Source organism: Salvelinus sp. IW2-2015, linkage group LG15 (genome assembly GCF_002910315.2).
Source record: "Salvelinus sp. IW2-2015 linkage group LG15, ASM291031v2, whole genome shotgun sequence".
Taxonomy (NCBI): Eukaryota; Metazoa; Chordata; class Actinopteri; order Salmoniformes; family Salmonidae; genus Salvelinus; species Salvelinus sp. IW2-2015.
Genome location: NC_036855.1, coordinates 53,042,006 through 53,064,629, shown reverse-complemented (window position 1 = coordinate 53,064,629; position 22,624 = coordinate 53,042,006). Strand labels below are relative to the sequence as shown.

The 22,624-nt window shown below is 43.0% G+C and overlaps 1 pseudogene; it reads right to left on the bottom strand.

The window, feature by feature from the left end:
• LOC111974412 (neural-cadherin-like) overlaps positions 1-22,624 on the bottom strand; it is a 191,971-nt pseudogene that overhangs the window by 38,550 nt on the left and 130,797 nt on the right.

Genomic DNA, 22,624 nt, shown 5'->3' with positions numbered 1-22,624 from the left:
CTCACAGCCAAAGATATATCATTTATACAATTCATCCAATGTCTGCCATGTTTTTGGATGACATCATCGCTGCTCGTGCTGCTCCCATGTGATGTTGGTCCGTATAAACCGGATGCAGACCGGATTGAGACGGTCCATGAATCGGCGTATATGCGAACGYGAGTAGATTAACTTGAAAACAACGGTCGGACGTAATCCCCACTTCGTATTATACCTCAGTGGTCTCCACTGTACAATCTGATGCATAATTGCATCAGAAAATAAAATGTTGCATGAATTCTCAGAGATGAAATATATATATATATATATTTTTAAATGATCTCGATCTCTCATTAAATTGTTGGTGTACTGTTATTTAAGTGCACTTCMACATTGCTAACACCCTAACAAAAACATACACAGACCTATGATAAAACATGCATCATTCCCTTTTAAATACCTCCTCTGGTGTAGCGGCCAGGTTGGTATATTTGATGTGTTCATTTCCTTTGCATTTTTAATCACAAAGATCATTAGATTAAAGAAAATTCCCCCCACATCACCGGTGGCGTTTAGCCTTCCTCCTCAACACGATCCCAGAAGTATTTYGCTTGACGTTGAGCTCGCTCAGGCATTCAGAGCACAACGAGGAAATTCACTCAGGACGACCAACAGGGAACCAAAAAACAGAGAGGCACCGGGGGAGAGAGGTAGAGGAGGTGAGAGGAGCAGAGAGGAACAAGAGGCGCCAGACATATGGCACTGCAACATGGCTGCTGTACTGTAGAACGCAGAGCTCACTCTTGAAGCTAAAGCCTCTCTCCAAAACAACCACCGCTGGGATTACAGCAGTGAGCTGAGCCCAGGTCGGAAAGACATCAAAGGCCTGGCCGGCGAGAGAGAGAGAGAGAGAGAGAGAGAGAGAGAGAGAGAGAGAGAGAGAGAGAGAGGTGAGACCAGTGGACATGGTTAACTCTGTCCAATTAGAGATGAAGCAGAATAGCGTGGCAAACAAGGTTATTTAAACAGCCTCTACTAAGTTTTCTGGATGTCTAACCCAACCCTTGACCCCCACCTCACCCCACAACCCCGTACCAAATGACTTTGCTGCACTCTCTCCTCCTCACCCTTAACCCCCCTCAGCCCCCATGTAAAATGGAGTGTTAGTCCCATTCTCTCTGTTTAGGTGTATTTACTCAGTGATGAAAAATCGCTAGCATTGTTGGTATTGGATAATTGGAGAAAAAGCTGTGTAAGCTGTGTGCCTCATATTTGTGAGAAGTCTTGGAGGTGAAGTGATTAGACTCACAAAGGGGGGGGGGGGCTTGGATCCTTTTGAAAMCTTCACTTGATCTATCATTCAGCACCAGCACGGCATTTGTGTGAGCGAGCTAGCGAACAAGTGAGCGCACGCCTCCACTTGCCTGTTTTTTGGGCAAATACTTTCAAAGAGTTTCATCCCTCTAGCGAGAGTTGAAGTATTAGTTGACTTATTGATTCCTCTTCCACACRTAGCCCTGACTCTCATTTTTAAAGCATTCTCCTACCAGGTATTCATTCTCATCTATCTGTTGCAGACTCCAGGCAACCATCACTACCTCAACAGTGAAACAACAGATCTGAGCCTTCCCTCCCCTTCAGGAGGGAAGGCTCAGATCAGGCTGGTCAGGCTGCCAATGCCTATTTGCTGCTTTTTGACACCTCCACTCACCCGTACACAACTGTAAATACAATTAAACCCCTACCCCTGTGTGAACATTTCACTGCAGGTGGTATGACTTCTTTCTCACCTGTACCCGCTCGGAGTGTCGACACAGATGCCCCCGTTGAAGCAGGGGTTTCTGGGATAGGAGGAGCAAATCTTGTGGACRTGTTCTCTMCCGGAGCAGCTGCATACTGCCGTGGACTCCACCGCCACCGACACCAGTGACATGCTCCCAGAATCCACCACAGTGGGCGTATCGCTGACGCTCAGCACGTTGGAGCAGCCGCCGCTGCCACCACAGTCTGTGTTGGCACACTCATCCACGTGTACCTGGCTGACGTTCACTTGCAGGAACGACTGCAGCTGTGGACAGAGAGAGAGAGAGAGAGAGAGAGAGAGAGAGAGAGAGAGAGAGAGAGAGAAGAGAGAGAGAGAGGGAGAGAGAGAGAGAGAGCAGAGAGAGAGAGAGAGAGAGAGAGAGAGAGAGAGAGAGAGAGAGAGAGAGAGAGAGAGAGAGAGAGAGAGAGGATCAAGGGAGAATTAAATTAGGAGGATTAAGATAGAAATAGGAGGCGAAAGGAGACAGAGGAACAACAAAGTAGAAGGCTAAAAGGTAATCAAGGGACAGCCATGGAAGAGTCAATGCGRAACAGTCTTGATTACCACCAGGGTTTATCCTAAGCCTTTAGAAAGCACATAATGCCTGTTGTTTTAGCCGTCTTTTTTTCATCCTCGACATAAGCACTTGGGTTGTGCGATCCCAACTCTCACGAGAAGACGTGCACACACTCATACATGCAAATACCCCTACAGCCATCCTATTAGCATAGAGAGTGCATGAATTCATCTCTCAAACAAACACTCYTTCGCTCTCTCACACGCACACACTTGCATAAATACACATGCTCGCACACACACGGATATACACATGCAAACCCACACATACACACAAAAACGCTTGGMCCTCCCAGCGTCTGATTTTTGAAGTGTGCAGAGACTGTAAGTAGAACATACAGTACACCATGACCTGTTTACATACATTCGCCGTATACCCTTTCAACACCATTTATTCACAGCTCAAGTGGGCCACATTGCGTTCAGGCAGAATGAACTGGGGAGAGACTGTGACAGGATTGTTCCCAGGTTGAGTATATATATGCAGAGTTGACGAGGTCCAAGAGTCCTAGAGTGAAAATGAAATTCTCTCTCTCTCTCGTTGCAGGGTAGATCCCAGCATAGTGACAGTGGTGAGGGGAAAGCGGGGAGAGGTGGGTGAGGAGAGGGGAGTGGGGGTTGAGGAGCGATCCGCGGATGGGTGATTAATGACATTCTCCCACAACCCCTCAACCGTCAAAAAAATAATCTGTGGTTTTCAGTGCCGCAGTACCACGGCACATTTCACTTAGAGGGGCCAMAATCACCAYCACTTCCCATCTAACCCCCTCCCGACTCCCACTCTGTCTGGCTTACCAGCAATCGGGAGACACCCGCTCCTTCCCCTCCTCCTCCCACACAACCACAGTTACATCCCCCTCCTCTCCACTGTGACCACAGACACTACCAGGGCAGAGAAATACATGGTTTTCAGGCATATGTCACGTATGCACAGTATGCATACTGTATTATTTGTGCCAGAGTTTAATTGGGGAGAACAGAGCTCCACTGCCTTAGGTTAGGAGATGGCATGTCATGAAAATGGAGTTGATGTCGTTCGACCACCTTCACATATCCAATTGAACTGTTGTTTCTATGCAGATTAAAGTGTCTAGGCTGGTACAATTTGATCAGTGACTGAGAGTATTGTGMCATCTGTATTTGAGGGGATGTGTTTGGAAAGGAAGAGCGGCAAGTGAGTTTCAGTTCCTCTGAGAATACACCAGTATGTGCGCGTGTGTGAACATTAAAGAGAATGTCAGAATGCGGATGTGTTTATCTCCACCGATCCCACACAATGAGAGCACTTAAAGGAAAATGGGTAGAGTGAGAGCCCAAGGGAAACTTCATGATGTGTATCAAAAGATATCCCCGAATCCCTTTCTCATCTCCACTGCTATCTTCCCCTTTCCCACCTGTCCACTCATGCTCTTAGACTCTCTAAATGTAACACGTGTCTGGCGCCCCTTTGCCGTGCATGTACATCCCCTGTGCCACATTACTGTGTAATGACTCCCTGAAAAGGTGCTTTACATTCCTTAGCTGAGAGGTTAAACACTTCCGATATGGAACATCTCCCAATCCACTTGTGTAGAAAGACAAACATATAGCTCACCAGAGAAATATGGTGTATGTGGGTGTATGGGTGTGTATGGGTGTGTGCCCAATGACTAATACTAACCATGGGACTGCACACCCAGAATCCCTATACAGGCAGAAGAGACATTTCATATAAGACCAAATGACCTCTGGGGAGGGATGGCAATGTGAATGCTCTTTGTGCTTTGTGCATGACTGTACTGTCAGCTTTATCTAAACACAGTTTGAGGCACCCATGGGGCTTCGACTACAACTACCCATGCATCCCTGGGGCAGAGTCTGTGGAGAAAACATTAAAGGGMACCCTAGGGACTTGTAGGCCTACAAAGAATATGCTGAAAACTGGGACATCTTAGCTCAGAAGGCAGGAGGGAGGACGAGGAGGAAGATCAATTCTTCAGGTTGGACCTGAGGCTAATTTGTTTGTTTTTAAACCGACAGACGTTTTGCTAACCATATTGGATTAGAGTCCAAGGACTGGAGAGGTAGCACCTGAGGACAGTTCGTCTGAATAACAGTTGGGAAAGAGATGGGAGGAATAACAGAAAGAGGCGACGCACAGACAAAGCGGACATGCTATTGGGGAACGCTGTGCTTTTTTCCCCCCTCTAGGTCTCATCTTTCCCCTATGTGGATCTGAGTCTCTCTCTCTCTCTCCCCCTCTCTCTCTCTCTCTCTCCCCCCAAGGGGCTTTATTAGCATGGGGAACATATGTTAACATTGCCAAAGCAAGTGAAGAAGATAATATACAAAAGTGAAATAAAACATTTAAATGAACAGTTAACATTACACTCACATACATTACAAATGTCATATTAAGTATAGATACAGTGTTGTAACAATGTGCAAATGGTTAAAGTACAAAAGGGGAAAAAAACATAAATATGGATTGTATTTACAATGGTGTTTGTTCTTCACTGGTTGCCCTTATCTTGTGGCAACAGGTCACAAATCTTGCTGCTGAGATGTCACACTGTGGTATTTCACCCAGTAGATATGGGAGTTTATCAAAATCGGGTTTGTTTTCGTATTCTTTGTGGATCTGTGTAATCTGAGGGAAATATGTGTCTCTAATATGGTCATACATTTGGCAGGAGKTTAGGAAGTGCCTCTCAGTTTCCACCTCATTTTGTGGGCAGTGTGCACATAACCTGTCTTCTCTTGAGAGCCAGGTCTGCCAACGATGGCCTTTCTCAATAGCAAGGCTATGCTCACTGAGTCTGTACATAGTCAAAGCTTTCCTTAAGTTTGGGTCAGTCACAGTAGTCAGGTATTCTGCCACTGTGTACTCTCTGTTTAGGGCCAAATATCATTCTAGTTTGCTCAGTATTTTTGTTAATTCTTTCCAATGTGTCAAGTAATTATCGTTTTGTKTCCTCATGATTTGGTTGGGTCTGGTCTAATTGTGTTGCTGTCCTGGGGCTCTGTTGGGTCTGTTTGTGTTTGTGAACAGAGCCCCAGGACCAGCTTGTTTAGGGCTCTTCTCCAGGTCCATCTCTCTGTAGGTGATGGCTTTGTTATGGAAGGTTAGGGAATCGCTTCCTTTTAGGTGGTTGTAGAATTKAACAGCTTTTGCCTGGATTTTGATAATTAGCGGGTATTTATGTCAAATTTGATGTTCGTTTTGATGGCATAGAAGGCCCTTCTTGCCTTCTCTCTCAGGTCGTTCGTTTGTGGGAGTTACCTGTGGCGCTGTTGTTAAAGCCAAGGTATGTATAGTTTTATGTGTGCTCTAGGCAAAGGTGTCTAGATGGAATTTGTGGTCCTAGTGACTGGACCTTTTTTGGAGCACCATTATTTTGGTCTTACTGAGATTTACTGTCAGGGCCCAGGTCTGGCAGAATCTGTGTAGAAGATCTAGGTGCTGCTGTAGGCCCTCCTTGGTTGGAGATATAAGCACCAGATCATCAGCAAACAGTAGACATTTGACTTCAGATTCTAGTAGGGTGAGGCCGGGTGCCCTCGCCAATTTGTTGATATATATATGTTGAAGAGGGTGAGGCTTAAGCTACATCCCTGTCTCACTCCACGTCCCTGTGGGAAATGTGTGTGTTTTTTGCCAATTTTAACCGCACACTTGTTGTTTGTGTACATGGATGTTATAACGTTGTATGTTTTTCCCTCAACACCACTTTCCATCAATTTGTATAGCAGACCCTCATGCCAAATTAAGTCAAAGGCTTTTTTTTAAATCAACAAAGCATGAGAAGACTTTGCTTTTGTTTTGGTTTGTTTGCTTGTCAATTAGGGTGTGCAGGGTGAATACGTGGTCTGTCGTATGATAATTCGGTCAAAAGCCAATTTGACATTTGCTCAGTACATTGTTTTCACTGAGGAAATGTACGAGTCTGCTGTTAATGATAATGCAGAGGATTTTCCCAAGGTTGCTGATGACGCATATCCCACGGTAGTTATTGGGGTCAAATTTGTCTACACTTTTGTGGATTGGGGTGATCAGTCCTTAGTTCCAAATATTGGGGAAGATGCTCTTATTGGCATAGGAAACAAATGTTTACATTGCCAAAGCAAGTGAAATAGATCATCAACAAATATGAAATAAACAATAAACAATACATTACAGTTACAAAWATTCCAAAAGAATAAAGACATTTAAAATGACATATGTCTATATGCAGTGATGTAATGACGTGCAAATAGTTAAAGTACCTAAGGGAAAATAAGTAAATAAACAAATATATCTCTCGGTCTCTAGGTAAGCCAATCAGACAGGAGGGTGCTTAATGGCTACGTTCGTAGAGAAGACCAGCTGAACCGTCATTTAATGATACAGTCAGTCATACAAACAAACCATAATTACACACTAGACCTAAAATCATCATGCTCATTAGCAGTACTTAGCAGCATGTCCAGTACAGCCGTTTGGTTGTTGCTGGTCTGACGTGAAACAAATGTCCATTATGTTCTCTGATGGTAAGCTGATCATGTCCTTGCTTGACGAAATAAAATGCTGTCTCACAAGGTCACTGTCGCTGGTCAAACTGGGGACCAGAACAAAATGGAATCTAGATCAAAACAACCTTCAGTCACAAACCCATCCCTCTAAACATCAATACACTGCAGCCCCTGCTCTGCAACCAACAAAGCCCAAATCCAATGGTTAAAAGGTAGGAAGCATACGTTTTTACTCACCAATGTAACAACACAGTGTGGTCAAAGACTTAGTAACTTAGTTATAGTGACGATCTGGTTACCTATAAGTACAAACATCCGTCCTCGATTTTACATCACAACCCGGAAAAGCATTTTCCGGGTTGTGATGTCACTTCGACATTCTAATTGGTTTTATGTAATACAAATAGAAAAGTGAGGTGTGACGTTGCATTGGGACTTTTGATGTATATACTAATGCAAACAAAACATGTGGTTATGTTTATGCTACCAACCATTTAAAGGTGGAATACGCAGAAATGTATTTTTTATTTATTTAACCTTTATTTAATTAGGCAAGTCAGTTAAGAACACATTCTTATTTACAATGACGGTCTAGGAACAGTGGATTAACTGCCTTGTTCAGGGGCAGAATGACAGATTTTTACTTTGTCACCTTGGGATTTGATCTAGCAACCTTGTGGTTACAGGCCCACCACTCTAACCACTCGGCTACCTCCCCCATTTCATGGTAGCAAACATTTCTAATAGTTCTCCTAATTTCAGTTCATGTGACAAAACAAGCAAGTCGAGAGAATCATTGTACCATTCAAGCCGCTGTGAAATATMTTTTCAATTACCAAATATATTGTATTTTCAGCTGTTTGATGCTGGTGTACAAAACCGAAAGTAACAGATGAAAAAACAGAACAGATATACCGCTTCTTAGGCTTGCTTTCAATGAGAATGACAGATCTATAACTCACATTTGAATTTGGTCGAGTCACCCACAAAGTTACATATCGCAGCTTTAAAATACAATAAATGTGGTAACACTTTCTATGAATACCATATGCATAATGCATTATACAGCATTATACATGTTCTCATAATGCACTATGATAGTAATAATACAGTATAAGCATAATAATACAGCATACGCATAGTTATAGACACACATAAAGACYCATATAGACTCACAAGTCTRTATACCAATACTCATAATGCATTATAAGTATMATCATAATCACTTATAGCTGAGGAACTCTCAACTCCGTTCTCTTATATYGAGGCTGAGTTGAGTTTTGTACCTATGTTTGTCCTGTACAACTGCGGTCTTTCTACGAGGTGCTGAAATTCATGCTTTTAATTWAAAAAAAAKATTGAGTACAACCATCAACCTTTTCCTCATTTGTGTTGCTCATTCTACGTAAGCTGAKATTCAATTGGTACATGCAATTCGCGCTGAGCAATGTTATTGTAAATATTAATGTTATTGTATAATTTTGTCGCACAGGGCTTTGACTTTTTCATTTGCCTTTTTCTTTCGTGAACTATTTATGTTAATATAATATGCAGGTGTGCCAATTGTACATATGTTGGGTCTTAATTTGGTCCCCCTGTTGCAGGAGGACTTTCCTTTAATTTATTTGAGGTTGAAAAAGGCTTCTGAAGCTTGTAATTACAAAAAACGTATCAACCCCTTCAAAATTGTCCATTACTTATAATCCACATAAATAATTCACATTCCCTGTTGCTTATTATTTTCTATTATTTTTTWWATTTTTTATTAGGATTATTTTCTTGCTGTAGCAAACTAGCTCACATTAAGATCCTACATCTGTAAGATCTTGAGGCAATTTATGTTATGTTTGAGAAAGAATGAAGAGCTTTGTGTTGTGTCATCATGAAATGTGCAGAGTTTCATTCGCCGAAAGCAGACAATGACCACTTTATAATTGTATAGTAACAGTTTATGGTGTATTATTATCTGTCTGCCTTAGGCATTTCATCACTTTACCTAAAGCAATCAAATATGACTTYATAAGTATGCTATACACCATAACAAAGATTATGAGGCAGTAATAATAACTTGCTGCTCATTGACAAAAACGTTAGAAATGTATCACACTGATGGTAATTATAATGCTGTATGATCGTTGAGGAAAAAGTGACCAGCAATTCTAAAACACTATGTTGCTGTACATAAAAAGTGATTATGATTATACTTATAATGCATTATGAGTATTGGTATACGGAATTATAAGCCTATGAGTCTTTATGTGTGTCTATAACTATTTTTATATCAGTGAAGGCTCCTCAGAGGAGAAAGGGGAGGACCATCCTCCTCAATGAATTTAATAWAWTWWWWAAAATTGTAAAACATTTAGAAAGTTATCCTTTTTAGATAAAACTATACGAAATAAAATCACGTCACCGAATAACTGATTAAACCACACTATTATGCAAAGAAGGTCTACAGCAGCCTCAACAGCATTCTGTAGGGTAGCACCATGGTGTAGCCGGAGGACAGCTAGCTTCCGTCCTCCTCTGTGTACATTGACTTCAATACAARACCTAGGAGGCTCATGGTTCTCACCCCCTTCCATAGACTTACACAGTAATTATGACAACTTCCGTGCTCTTGCAGATTGAACTGACATGTTGTCCACCCAATCAAAGGATCAGARAAATTATCTACAACTGAAATCATAAGCTACAGCTAGCTAGCACTGCAGTGTATAAAATGTGGTGAATAGTTGATTCTAARAGAGAGAAAGACAATAGTTGAACAGTTTTAAACAAATTGATCTCTGCCAAAATGAAGGAGAAGCAAGAGAGAAATAGAGAGATTTCATAAATCTTTTCACTTTCAGTTTCACTAGCAAATGCAGCTAGCTAGTTTAGCTAACTGAAACACCCCCGCATCAAACAGAGGGATGCTATGTTAGCTGGCTATGACTTTCCAACACAACACTGGAACTCTTCCAAGTCAATGTAAGCTTTTGGTATTACTCATTTATTGCCACTGCGGCCYGGCGGTGTAACTACTTACTGACTGTACACTAACATTACTGCATGATTGTAGCGGGTTTACTAACGTGTTAGTTCTATTAGTTATGCTGACGATGACATTACTTTAGCTAATATGGTGACAACGATGTAGGCTGTGTGTAGCGGTTTGGTTAGGAAAGACTATTTCGCCTGGTCACATACAGCTGATGTGCTGTGCATTGAAGTCCACAAGTGAAGGGAAGAGGTGAAGGGAGAGCGCATGAATGTGAGAATGAATACAACGTGGCTGCTCTGAAAGTGAACTGTGTTTACACGTGGTCCAGGGGTGTATTCATTACACCGATTATGTTGAAAAAGTTTCTTAAACGGAAGCAAACGGAAGAAAACGGGGATAAACATACCTGAATTTGTCCAATAGAAACTCTCGTTTGCAACTGTTGGACTAATGATTACACCCTACATCAACTAGATGCAGGCAAGAGTGTGCAAGGTGGGACTAAATGTCACTGTCTGTCCATGTGTCACTGTCTATCACCACAAATTGTCTCTCGACCTGTGTGCACCTACGTTGTAAACTTTAATTCATAGGCTAGGTTGTAGCAACCTCATAATGGATTTAGGGAAATGTGAGTATCATGTAGTAGCCTAAACCTATCGGTGTTACATTGAACTGGGTGAATGGAATTTGAATGAGAGTAATCCAATATGCTGTAATAGAAATAAGGCCATGCTCATAAAAAAATTAATCGTCCCTCCTTATCTTAACAGCACTGACCGCCACTGGTTTATACTGCATTGTTACTCTATCATAGTGCATTATGAGTACATGTATAATGCTGTATAATGCATTATTAATATGGACTTCATAGAATTTGTTACCAGAAAACTTTTTTCCTACTTCACCCTGTCACTGTGTGAAGTGTCTCTCACCTCATGTTTTTAGGCATTATCTATTTCTGTCACTGTGTGAAGTGTCCTCACCTCATGTTTTAGGCATATCTATTTCTGTCACTGTGTGAAGTGTCTCTCACCTCATGTTTTTAGGCATTATCTATTTCTGTCAGTGGTCTCTCGCCACATCACAGGGTATGTGTATGTGAGGGGTTGAGTGGGAGATGAGGGGGGGGGGGGGGGGGGGGGGCAGCAGGGCATAAGGGGGATATGAGGTGGAAAACAGAGGGGTAAATGTGGAGAAGAGAGGAGAGCCCTTGGGAGAGGAGCATGCTGAGATTTCCACTTCCTCAATCCCAACAGGCTACAGGGGGATCTTGAGTGTTCAAAGCCAGAGACACACACACTGGGAGAGAGCGGAAAGAGGAGAGGGGAGAAGGGCATACAGGGGGAGATAGGGTAGGGATGGGCTGTTAGAGATCAGGGGCAACAAATAAAACACGGTTTAAAAGTTACAAACATCAGGAGCTCCCTCTCCCCGTGCCTGTTCCATCACTACACTCACAACTCAACCAATATCACATGTCCTATTCACAATCGACAGACCCTGAGCCAATCACCAACAGAGCTAGAATATACACTATATATACAAAAATATGTGGACACCCCTTCAAATTAGTAGATTCGGCTATTTCAGCCACACCCGTTGCTGACAGGTGTGTAAAATCGAGCACACAGCCAATCTCCATAGACAAACATTTCCGTAAAAATGCAACACTCACTACCGAGTTCCAAACTGCCTCTGGAAGCAACGTCAGCACAAGAACTGTTTGTTGGGAAATGGGTTTCCATGTCCGAGTAGCCTCACACCACGCCTAAGATCACCATGCGCAATGCAAAGCGTAGGCTGGAGTGGTATAAAGCTCACCACCATTGGACTCTGGAGCAGTGGAAGMGTGTTCTTTGGAGTGATGAATCACGCTTCACCAATCTGAGAACGCTACCTGCYCGAATGCATAGTGCCAACTGTAAAGTTTGGTGGAGGAGGAATAATGGTCGGGGGCTGTTTTTCATGGTTCGGCCTAGGCCCCTTAGTTCCAGTGAAGGGAAATCAACACTACAGCATACAATTTCTGATCAGTGTGGAAGAACTTGACTGGCCTGCACAGAGCCCTGACCTCAACCCCGTCGAACACCTTTGGGATGAATTGGAACACCGACTGCGGGCCAGGCCTAACCACCAAACATCAGTGCCCGACCAACCTCACTAATACTTTTGTGGCTGAATGGAAGCAAGTCCCTGCAGCAATGTTCCAACATCTAGTGAAAAGCCTTACCAGAAGAGTGGAGGCTGTTATAGCAGCAAAGGGGGGGACCAACTCCATATTAATGCCCATGATTTTGGAATGATGACTTTTGGTCATGTAGTGTACTTCAAAACGCMATTTTTATTATGTGACTTAGGGGTGGCATTTTCCTACACAATATCATCTACTGGCAAGACACTGACAAAGTGTATGTAGGGCTATGGTTTGATATTTCGATATAACTTACTTATAATAATTTTTGGATTGTCCATGTACCCAGACAACACAGAACCCAGAAGTGAAGTCTCACAACAAAAGGCCTGGAAGCAGTGATCTAGGGTCCTCTTTCACTCTCCCGAAATCAACCAGAACATCCCTTCTCTCTAGCTGGCTTATTACTTCTACAAGAGGAAGATAGAACTTGGTCTACATATCAATGAATTTAACCACAGGAAACCAATATGTACTTTCTTAAAACTCTCAGGGGTGCACTAAGAATTGAAATGCTCAACCGGCAAGGGAAATCTCCATTGCCATGTCAGAAACAGAGAGAGAGTGAGAGATAGAGAGAGAGAGAGAGAGAGAGAGAGAAAATATAATTGTCTCATATTTCCATTACTCTAGAATTGCAAACATTAATAACCGCAGCCGTCCCCCCTCCCTATTTCCCTCTCCGTGCTCATCTTCTCTCGCCACGCTTCGCATCTCATTGTGATCAATGTATTTTCAGAGGGGCACACGGAATCCAGATGAAAAGAGCACAAACCACACCTGAAGCATCCACAACCTCTCTCTCTTCTTTACTTCTCTCTCTCTCTCTCTCTCTCTCTCTCTTTCTCTCTCTCGTTCACTGATTTCCCTCTCCTTCTATAACTCTGTATATCCCCCTCTCCATCTCTCTCTCTCCCTATTTCCCTCTAGCTTTCAACTGCATGAAAGAGGAAAGTGAGTGTGCGCCTCAATGAAGAGATGTCAGAACAAGGTGAAGCAGGGGCAGGTTCAAATGTTGAAATTGTACATTTAGTCATTTAACAGACGCTCTTATACAGACCGACTTACAGGAGTTTTAGGGTTAAGTGCCTTGCCAAGATTTTTCACCTGGTCGGTTTTGGGATTCGAACCAGCGACCTTTTGGTTACTGGCCCAACGCGGCTAACCACTAGGCGATTTMATGGTYTGGTTTAACTTCAAAGATTGTTCCTGTGTAACAACTACACTGTAAGGCTCCACAGCCCACAATGATCTATAGCCGGTCTGGTGAATACAGTCCAATACTGCAATAACTAATGTATTCAAAGTGACAGCAGCATAATAGCAGCTTCAGACATATTATGCTGCAATTGACATTGCAATGTTGCATAATCTATTCGTAACATCCACATAAACCAGCTCAAAAAAACTAGAGGGTTATATTTTTCATTACGTGGGRAAACACAAGGCTCCACAAATTGATATTGCATATTTTTTCGATTGAAATCCCCCTCTCTCCAAAACAGGCTAGCAACAGTACCTGAGTGACTGCATTTTCCATAATTGGACCACACATGTAAATGTCTTCTGTCCAGTAATTCTGTGTGTATTTTCAGTGGCGTCGAGTTAGGGTTGYATCTTCTAACGCTTAACATTGAGTGAGGCTCGTTAACATAATCACATAATCGTTATAGGTTTATTTTGAACTCACGGAAAATCACAGTATATCCGACAGGATCACTTCCAGGGTCATCATTACACAGTACCTTTTGCTTGTGAGCGGCGAGGTATCCCTGGAGTTTCTCTGCTCTGAGGAAGGGACTGCTGTGCACTGCGAAGCGCACGTCCAGTGTCCTCTCCCTGACGTCCATCAGGCTGAAGACGTTGATRTCATCAACGCCCACCGCCAACATCTCCGACAGGAAGTCCACCAGCAGTTCATAACGACTCCTCAAGCTACCACGCTGCTCAATAAACTCATTCGCTGTGATGTCTGCAACACACACACACACACACACACAAGTAGACACACAAACAAACAAAGTTACACAAGCCAACATATGCCACATGACTCTTCCCTCTCGTTTTCCTAGGCAGAAACAGATGTATCCCTAAAATCTCTTCAATGAGCAGGAGAAACATACAGGCAGTAAACAGAATAACAGACAAGCTCTGCTTGTGACTTGTACTCTTATTAGAGAGACACTCCGTATCTGTAATACTGGACATRTATTTATAAAAGATAAAGAGCTGTACTCATGAAAAATGCATGTCCTCGAAGCAGCTCTGGATGTATTTAAGGAACATTAAAGTCGTGCGAGGACCATGTTCCCAGACCTGACCTGACAGGCCCTGTCAATCTCCTCTCCTCTCCCCTCCTGAGAGCCACTGGCCCTGGCCCAGCGAGACAGACACCACCCAGCCCTGCTACACAATGTCACAGTCACAGCCAACGCTCACACAGACAGACCACAATGGCCATGTTGGGGATATTGAGCGGGGGGGTGAGGGGGGATGGTAGAGGACGGTACAGCCTTCAACCTCAATTTGGAACATGGCATCGCTGCCAAGGAGAGGGTGCCAAGGTGAGAAAGCTCCTGAGCCGAGGCCACCTCTAATTGAGCCAACACCTTYTAGCATGGGATTAGGAGAGAGAGGGAAGCTGGGGATGGAGCAGGGGCCCTGGGCTTTACCTCTGCCCCACTCCCCTCAGTCCCCTGGGCCCTGTTTGACACAGACAGGGTCCACCTACTGCTCCAATCGAAACTCTTCAGCCCACAGGAGACAGGTGGAAAGGAAAGGGAAAGAGATTTCATCCAATTTTCATGACATCAGTGACATAGTTATAAATTGTTTTAAGGGAGAAGGCTCCAATAATCATATCTGATGAATGAAACGTTTAATAAAYGCCTGTTTTTGAATTTGGGTGTTTCTACAAAGTTTAGTGTGTGTAACTGTCTGACTGAATGTGTGTGTGCGTGCATGTGACGTGCATATGTGAGTGCATGTGTGTAACTTTCTGACAATGTGTGCTCTCATCTCTCCCACTCTTAATCCCCAGGMTGACGGTAGGCTTTAAGTGTCATGCTGGGAACACCTGAGCGGTGTCAATCTGGGATCATTAGGTCCTGAGGAGTGTCAGTGTTGCTCAGTGTGACTAAGGCCACGGGAACAGACAGAGGGAGGAATCCTAGATTGACATTAAGAGAATGGAAATGCAATTCAGCGAGAGGATGCTGCTGCCGGTGCTACTGCCGTCTGTCTGGTCTCATTACCAGTGCGGTGGGAGACAGACAGGGACTCTCTAAAACATGGAGGGACAGATTGACACCTGGCTTTGATCCAAAGCAAAGATCACATCGACTCTCCTTCCCACGGGCATTAGGGGGATACACACACACGTGAACTCGTGGACATAAGTGTACGCACTCGCACACACGCAAGCACACGCCACGAACGCAACACACACAACACACACACACACACACCACACCACACACACACACAACAAACACACATACTCTCACACACACACATACTCCTCACACACACACACATACTTCACACACACACCCACACACACACACACACACACACACACACACCAACACACACACACACACACACAACACACACACACACACCACACACACACAACACACACACACACACACACACACACACAACCACACACAGTGGCGGATTTAGGTGTTGGTGACATGGGCAGCTGACGCACACAATTCTTTGGAATGGTGACATTTGCGCGATTGGTTTTCTAGCGCTCATTTGCACGTCATGTCAATGATATCATGTCACCGTGTGGGACTGTGGGTCAATTAACCTGTCGGAGTGGGCGCCCTGATTCTAGTTTGTGAGCTAGGCAGGCTACTGCCTGGGAAGGTCTCCCACTCAGAAGTACGAGATGGGGAGGGGGGCGGGGGAAGGTTGACCTCAGGACCCCCCTGGAAGCCCGAGGTAGGGGGAGCGGGGGAATCTATCAAATAGTGCACCTCTAACTTTGTAACAGTCTAATGCAATTAGTAAATAAGTCACACTAGAAACGCTACCAAATAAACCACAATTCATTCATAATACTGTGAATATATTCTTTGTAGTCGGAAGTTCATACACTTAGCCAAATACTTAAACTCAGGTTTTCACAAATCCTGACATTTAACCTAGTAAAATTCCCTGTCTTGGTCAGTTAGGATCACCACTTTATTTTAAATGTGAAATGTCAGAATAATATTTGAGAGAATGATTTATTTCAGCTTTTATTTCTTTCATCACATTCCAGTGGGTCAGAAGTTTACATACACTAAATGAGTATTTGGTAGCATTGCCTTTAAATTGTTAACTGGGTCAAACGTTTCGGTAGCCTTCCACAAGCTTCCCACAATAAGGTGGGTGAATTTTGGCCCATTCCTCCTGACAGGCTGGTGTAACTGAGTCAGGTTTGTAGGCTGCTTGGCTCGCACACGCTTTTTCAGTTCTGCCCACACTTTTCTATGGGATTGAGGTCAGGCTTTGTGATGGGCTTTGTGATGGCCATCCAATATTTTGAATTTGTTGGTCCTTAAGCCATGTTGCCCACTTTGGAATATGTTTGGGGTCATTGTTGCATTTGGAAGACCCATTTGCGACCAAGCTTTAACTTCCTGACTGATGTCTGAGATGTTGCTTCAGTTATCCACATAGTTTTCCTGCCTCATGATGACATCTATTTGGAAGTGACCAGTCCCTCCTGCAGCAAAGCAACTCCACACATGATGCTGCCACCCCCGTGCTTCACTGTTTGGAATGGTGTTCTTCGGCTTGCAGCCTCCCTTTTTCCTCCAACATAACAATGTCATTATGGCCAAACAGTTCTATTTTTGTTTCATCAGACCAGAGGACATTTCTCCAAAAAGTACGATCTTTGTCCCCATGTGGCTTGCAACCGTAGTCTTGCTTTTTTATGCCGGTTTTGGAGCAATGGCTTCTTCCTTGCTGAGCGCCTTTCAGGTTATGTCGATATAGGACTCGTTTTACTGTGGATATAGATACTTTTGTACCTGTTTCCTCCAGCATCTTCCGGGTCCTTTGCTGTTGTTCTGGGATTGATTTGCACTTTTCGCGCCAAAGTATGTAGTGAAATAATGAAATAATTACGTAGTACGTAGTTGAAATAATCTGTCTGTAACAATTGTTGGAAAAATTACTTGTGTCATGCTCAAAGTAGATGTTCACACTGACTTGCCAAACTATAGTTTGTTAACAGAAATGTGTGGAGTGGTTGAAAAAACGAGTTTTAAATGACTCCAACCGAAGTGTATGCAAACTTCGACTTCAACTGTAGTTTCACAGACTATTGTTGCATTTTTTTTTCTGGTTTGTGCGCAAATCGTTAAGAATAATATAAAACCAGTCTGCACACCACCAAGGTGAATTGGTTTAGTCTTGACTCTTGGTTGACAGTGTTGGGGGATGGGTAATGTATTAGTGCCAAATCAACACAAATGGATAAGAAAMGGTCTAAGACATCAGGTGCCTAGTTTAGGAMAAAGAGGGAWGAAGAAGAGGAGAAACGCGCAAAAGACAAAGGTATGCAGCTATGTCATGTCTTTATGAGTATAATATTATGCATGTCATGAAATAGGCTAGTATGACACTTATGTTTGTTAGTCTATGTTGCTATGTTGCTTGCTATGCTATTACACATAGGGCTACAATATTCCGTTTTCTGTCCAACTAGCTTACATAACATTGGATATGATTTCACACAGTTTCATCATGATAGTAGCCTGCAGCAAAATKATTACAACCTAACTAGCACATTATGGATTTGGTTAACTTTCATTGAGGTGACATCATGAAGGTTTTTTGTGATAGTTTTGACTAGGTCCTGAGCTCAGTAAGGGGAATTTCCAAAGCTGTAGGCTAACTTTAAAAGACRTCTATTATGCTGATATTTGGTCTATTTTGTGATATATTGAATMTTTTGGGGTGTCTTATGCCTATAATTAGCCAAGGAGGTTGTATGGTTCATTTGGTTCCGATTCTGAAAGTTTGATAAATTGTGCATAATTTATTTAGGGTGTCAGGGTGTCAGACTCATRTACTGTATTTTAATGCAAATTCAGGGGCACTTCTGAACTATTTTGGAGCAYCCTCTGGCACTGGCCAGGATGAGGAGCCATCTACCTCCTCAGCCACACAGGCCTCTTCAGAAATGATCTCGAAGCCTCAGGATGAGGAGCCATCTACCTCCTCAGCCACACAGGTGTCTTCACAAATGATCTCAGAGAATCAGGATGAGGAGCCATCCACCTCCTCAGCCACACAGGTGTCTTCACAAATGTTGTCTGAGCCTGRGGATGAGGATGAAGACCCACTTGCTTCCACTTCTCCCCAGCAGGATTCTTCAAGTGTGTTTGTGCGCATGCGCACGTGTGTCTGGGTGCACACATGTGTTTATGTGTGCATCCCTGCATAACATAAACAAAATAAATACTTTCCCTTTTGGAAAGTTTTAGGTTTCCATATTGTAGGTAACAACGATGATTGTATTGTTACTGGGTTTGTATGTGGGATGTTCCACCACTATAAATGCTGTGAATAACTTGTGTCAACTTATGTCCATGTGCTCTCCATTAGAAATGCCTGTAGCAGCATCCCCACCATATCCTGCTGCTGAGGATGAACTACTGTCTACAGACCCTGCTGACTGGCCTTCAGTTCTGACTGACAGAATTCAGACACAACCAGTTTGCAGAGGACCAAGTGAGGTACTTTGTTTTCCCAAGGAATGAGAGTGATGGAAGAAGTTGCCACCACCAGTATTTCAGGAAGACCTTGGTGAGTGGTGATAAAATCCCTAGAAGTTGGTTGGTGTATTCTGAAAGAAACAACAGCCTCTTCTGCTTTTGCTGCAAACTCTTTTCTAAGAAGAAAATGTATTTAGCAAACTCAGGACAGGACAGACTAGAAAACATGCAAGTTTCTTTGCTGACTTGCACGAAGCAGTCCAGAACACCAAAACTGCATGAAATCAAGGAAAGAACTGGCAATAAGGATCAAAAAAAGGGAAACAATTGATAAACATGAAATGGCACTTATGGAGGCTGAAGGATAAGATGGAGAGAGAGGTGTTGACATGTCTGACTGTTATTGTGCCGTCTTTGGAAGTTAGAAATTTGGCACTAATGGGACACACAGAAACACTGTACTCTCCATCAAATGGACATTTCCTCAAAGAGGTTGAACTGAAGGCACAATTTGATCCAGTCATGAAAGAGCACCTTAACCGTGTCCAAAAAGGGACCTGGAGTCACACCACCAGCTACTTTGGCCACCAAATACAGAATGAACTCATTGGTTTGTTGAGCAGCAAGGTCATTTAAAAAATGTTGAGTGACACAAAGCTGGCAAAATTCTTGAAGGTGTCATAAGAATTTGGACAAATTCACTTATAGTATATAACATTTAGTCAATAGTTTAGTATTTGGTCTCATATTCCTAGCATGCAATGACTTCATCAAGCTTGTAACTACAAACTTGTTGGATGCATTTGCAATTTGCTGTGGTTGTGTTTCGGATGATGTTGTGCCCAATATAAATTCATTGTAAATAATGTAGTGTCATTTTGGAGTCACTTTAATCTGTAACTTTCTCACTCATCATTATTCATGATTCATTCATTATGATCCATAATCATGGTAGCATCCACATGAATGTAGAAGTGTTCAGAAACATATTCTAGTCTTATTTACAATAAAAGTGACTCCAAAATGACACAATACATTATTAACCATTGATTTCTATTGGGGCACAACATAACCCGAAACACAACCAAAACAAACTGCAAATGCATCCAACACATTTGTAGAGTCACAAGCCTGATGAGGTCATTGTGTGCTAGGAATCTGGGACTAAAAAACAAAACTTTTGACAAAATGTGTGAAAAAGTGAATTTGTCAAAATAATTATACACCTTCAAATGGGGGGACTAGACATAGACATAAAGTGCATTKATTTCTAAATGGTACAACAGATATATATGAAAATACCCTCAAATAAAAGGTGCCATTCTGTACTATTGCCTCATATAAAACGTTTGATCTCAAATCCAAAATGGTGGAGGACAGAGMYAAATTCAAAGTTTTAGCTTCACTGTCCAAATAAATACGTAGGGGACAGTAAATACAAACTACCTCCATTAAAAGAGACTAGCATTCCCCTGTCATGTCAGGTCAGCAGACAGACACGCTGATGGTGACAGAGTAGAGGGTCTCAGTTGACTGGGTCAATAGGACCTTGAGACAGACTCAGAGGTTAGTACTGGTGTTAATCCCAAAGGTGAACTGAAGATATTTTTTCCAATTTCTCTTTTTATTGATCCCCTGAAGCAGGACCTTAGAGAGATGCAAACAGGTGAGATGGGCCCCAGAGTTAGGCAGAAGGAAGGGATGGGGGAGGAATGGAATGAGGGAKAGAGGGATTCAACTTTGAACTTTTTCAAACTAATCTCACAGCCAGAAAAGGACACACTCAAGCTGTTTCAAAGTTCTTTATTCAACATACTAGACATTCCCCAGAGGGCTGTGCATTTGAGAGAGAGAGCGAAACAGAGTGAGAGTGTGTGTACTTGTTTTCCTTCCTTATCAGCACCCCAACGTCCTAATAATTCACTTGAATGTCCTGACAAGGTAGGAAAACAATAAATTGTTTGAAAAGTCTGGACTTTTTTCATGTCCTGAATTTTTTWAAATGTTATTTTAAGCTTAAGGGTTAGATTTTGTGTTTKGKGGTTTAGGTTAGGGATAGGGATATGGTTTAAGGTTAGGTTTGTAGTATGTCTGTTTATGGAGGTGTTTACCTTGAATTGCACTGGCCCATTGTAATTCTAAGGTTAGGGTTAGGTTTCGGGTTAGGTTTTGGGGTTAAGGTTAGGGTTAAAGTTAGGGTTAGGTTAATTAAGGGTTAGGGAAAATAGGATTTTTAATGGTCAAYATTTTTTACTCCCCACAAAGTCCTGAAATTTCACAAAAATAAAGCTGTGTGTGTTGTGTGTGTGTGTGTTGTGTGTGTKTCTTTAAGGATGTACTAAACTCAGCAAAAAAAGAAACGTCCTCTCACTGTCAACTGCGTTTATTTTCAGCAAACTTAACATGTGTAAATATTTGTATGAACATAACAAGATTCAACAACTGAGACATAAACTGAACAAGTTCCACAGACATGTGACGAACAGAAATTGAATAATATGTCCCTGATCAAAGGGGGGGGTCAAATCAAAAGTAATAGTCATTAAGTATCTGGTGTGTCCACCAGCTGCATTAAGTATTGCAATGCATCTCCTCCTCATGGACTGCACCAGATGTGCCAGTTCTTGCTGTGAGATGTTACCCCACTTTTTCACCAAGGCACCTGCAAGTTCCCGGACATTTCTGGGGGGAATGGCCCTAGCCCTCACCCTCCAATCCAACAGGTCCCAGACGTGCTCAATGGGATTGAGATCCGGGCTCTTCACTGGCCATGGCAGAACACTGACATTCCTGTCTTGCAGGAAATCATACACAGAACGAGCAGTATGGCTGGTGGCATTGTCATGCTAGAGGGTCATGTCAGGATGAGCCTACAGGAAGGGTACCACATGAGGGAGGAGGATGTCTTCTCTGTAACGCACAGCGTTGAGATTGCCTGCAATGACAACAAGCTCAGTCCGATGATGCTGTGACACACAACCCCAGACCATGACAGACCCTCCACCTCCAAATCGAACCCGCTCCAGAGTACAGGCCTCRATGTAATGCTCATTCCTTCGACAATAAACGCAAATCCGACCATCACCCCTGGTAAGACAAAACCATGACTCGTCAATGAAGACCACTTTTTGCCAGTCCTGTCTGGTCCAGCGACGGTGGGTTTGTCACCATAGGCGACGTTGTTGCTGGTGATGTCTGGTGAGGACCTGCCTATTGTGCTCAGTCTGAGCACTGATGGAGGGATTGTGCGTTCCTGATGTAACTCGGGCAGTTGTTGTTGCCATCCTGTCCCACAGGTGTGATGTTCGGATGTACCGATCCTGTGCAGGTGTTGTTACACGTGGTCTGCCACTGCGAGGACGAGCACCTGTCCGCCCTGTCTCCCTGTAGTCTAAGACATGTTCACGCAGATGAGTAGGGACCCTGGGCATCTTTCTTTTGGTGTTTTTAAGAGTCAGTAGAAAGGCCTCTTTAGTGTCCTAAGTTTTCATAACTGTGACCTTAATTGCCTACYGTCTGTAAGCTGTTAGTGTCTTAACGGCCGTTCCACAGGTGCATGTTCATTAATTGTTTATGGTTCATTGAACAAGCATGGGAAACAGTGTTTAACCATTTACAATGAAGATCTGTGAAGTTATTTGGATTTCTACCAATTATCTTTGAAAGACAGGGTCCTGAAAAAGGGACGTTTCTTTTTTTGCTGCGTTTATATGCTTATGTGAACTSGTGTGGGCGTCTAAAGGATTCACTATTTATCACACATTTCACCTTTCAATCAATTTCTCCTGTGAGTTTACCACAAAGAGCCTTAATCTCCCAGAAGAAGATTTAACAGTACATGTCCTTATTGCCTTCCACATTTGCTCTTG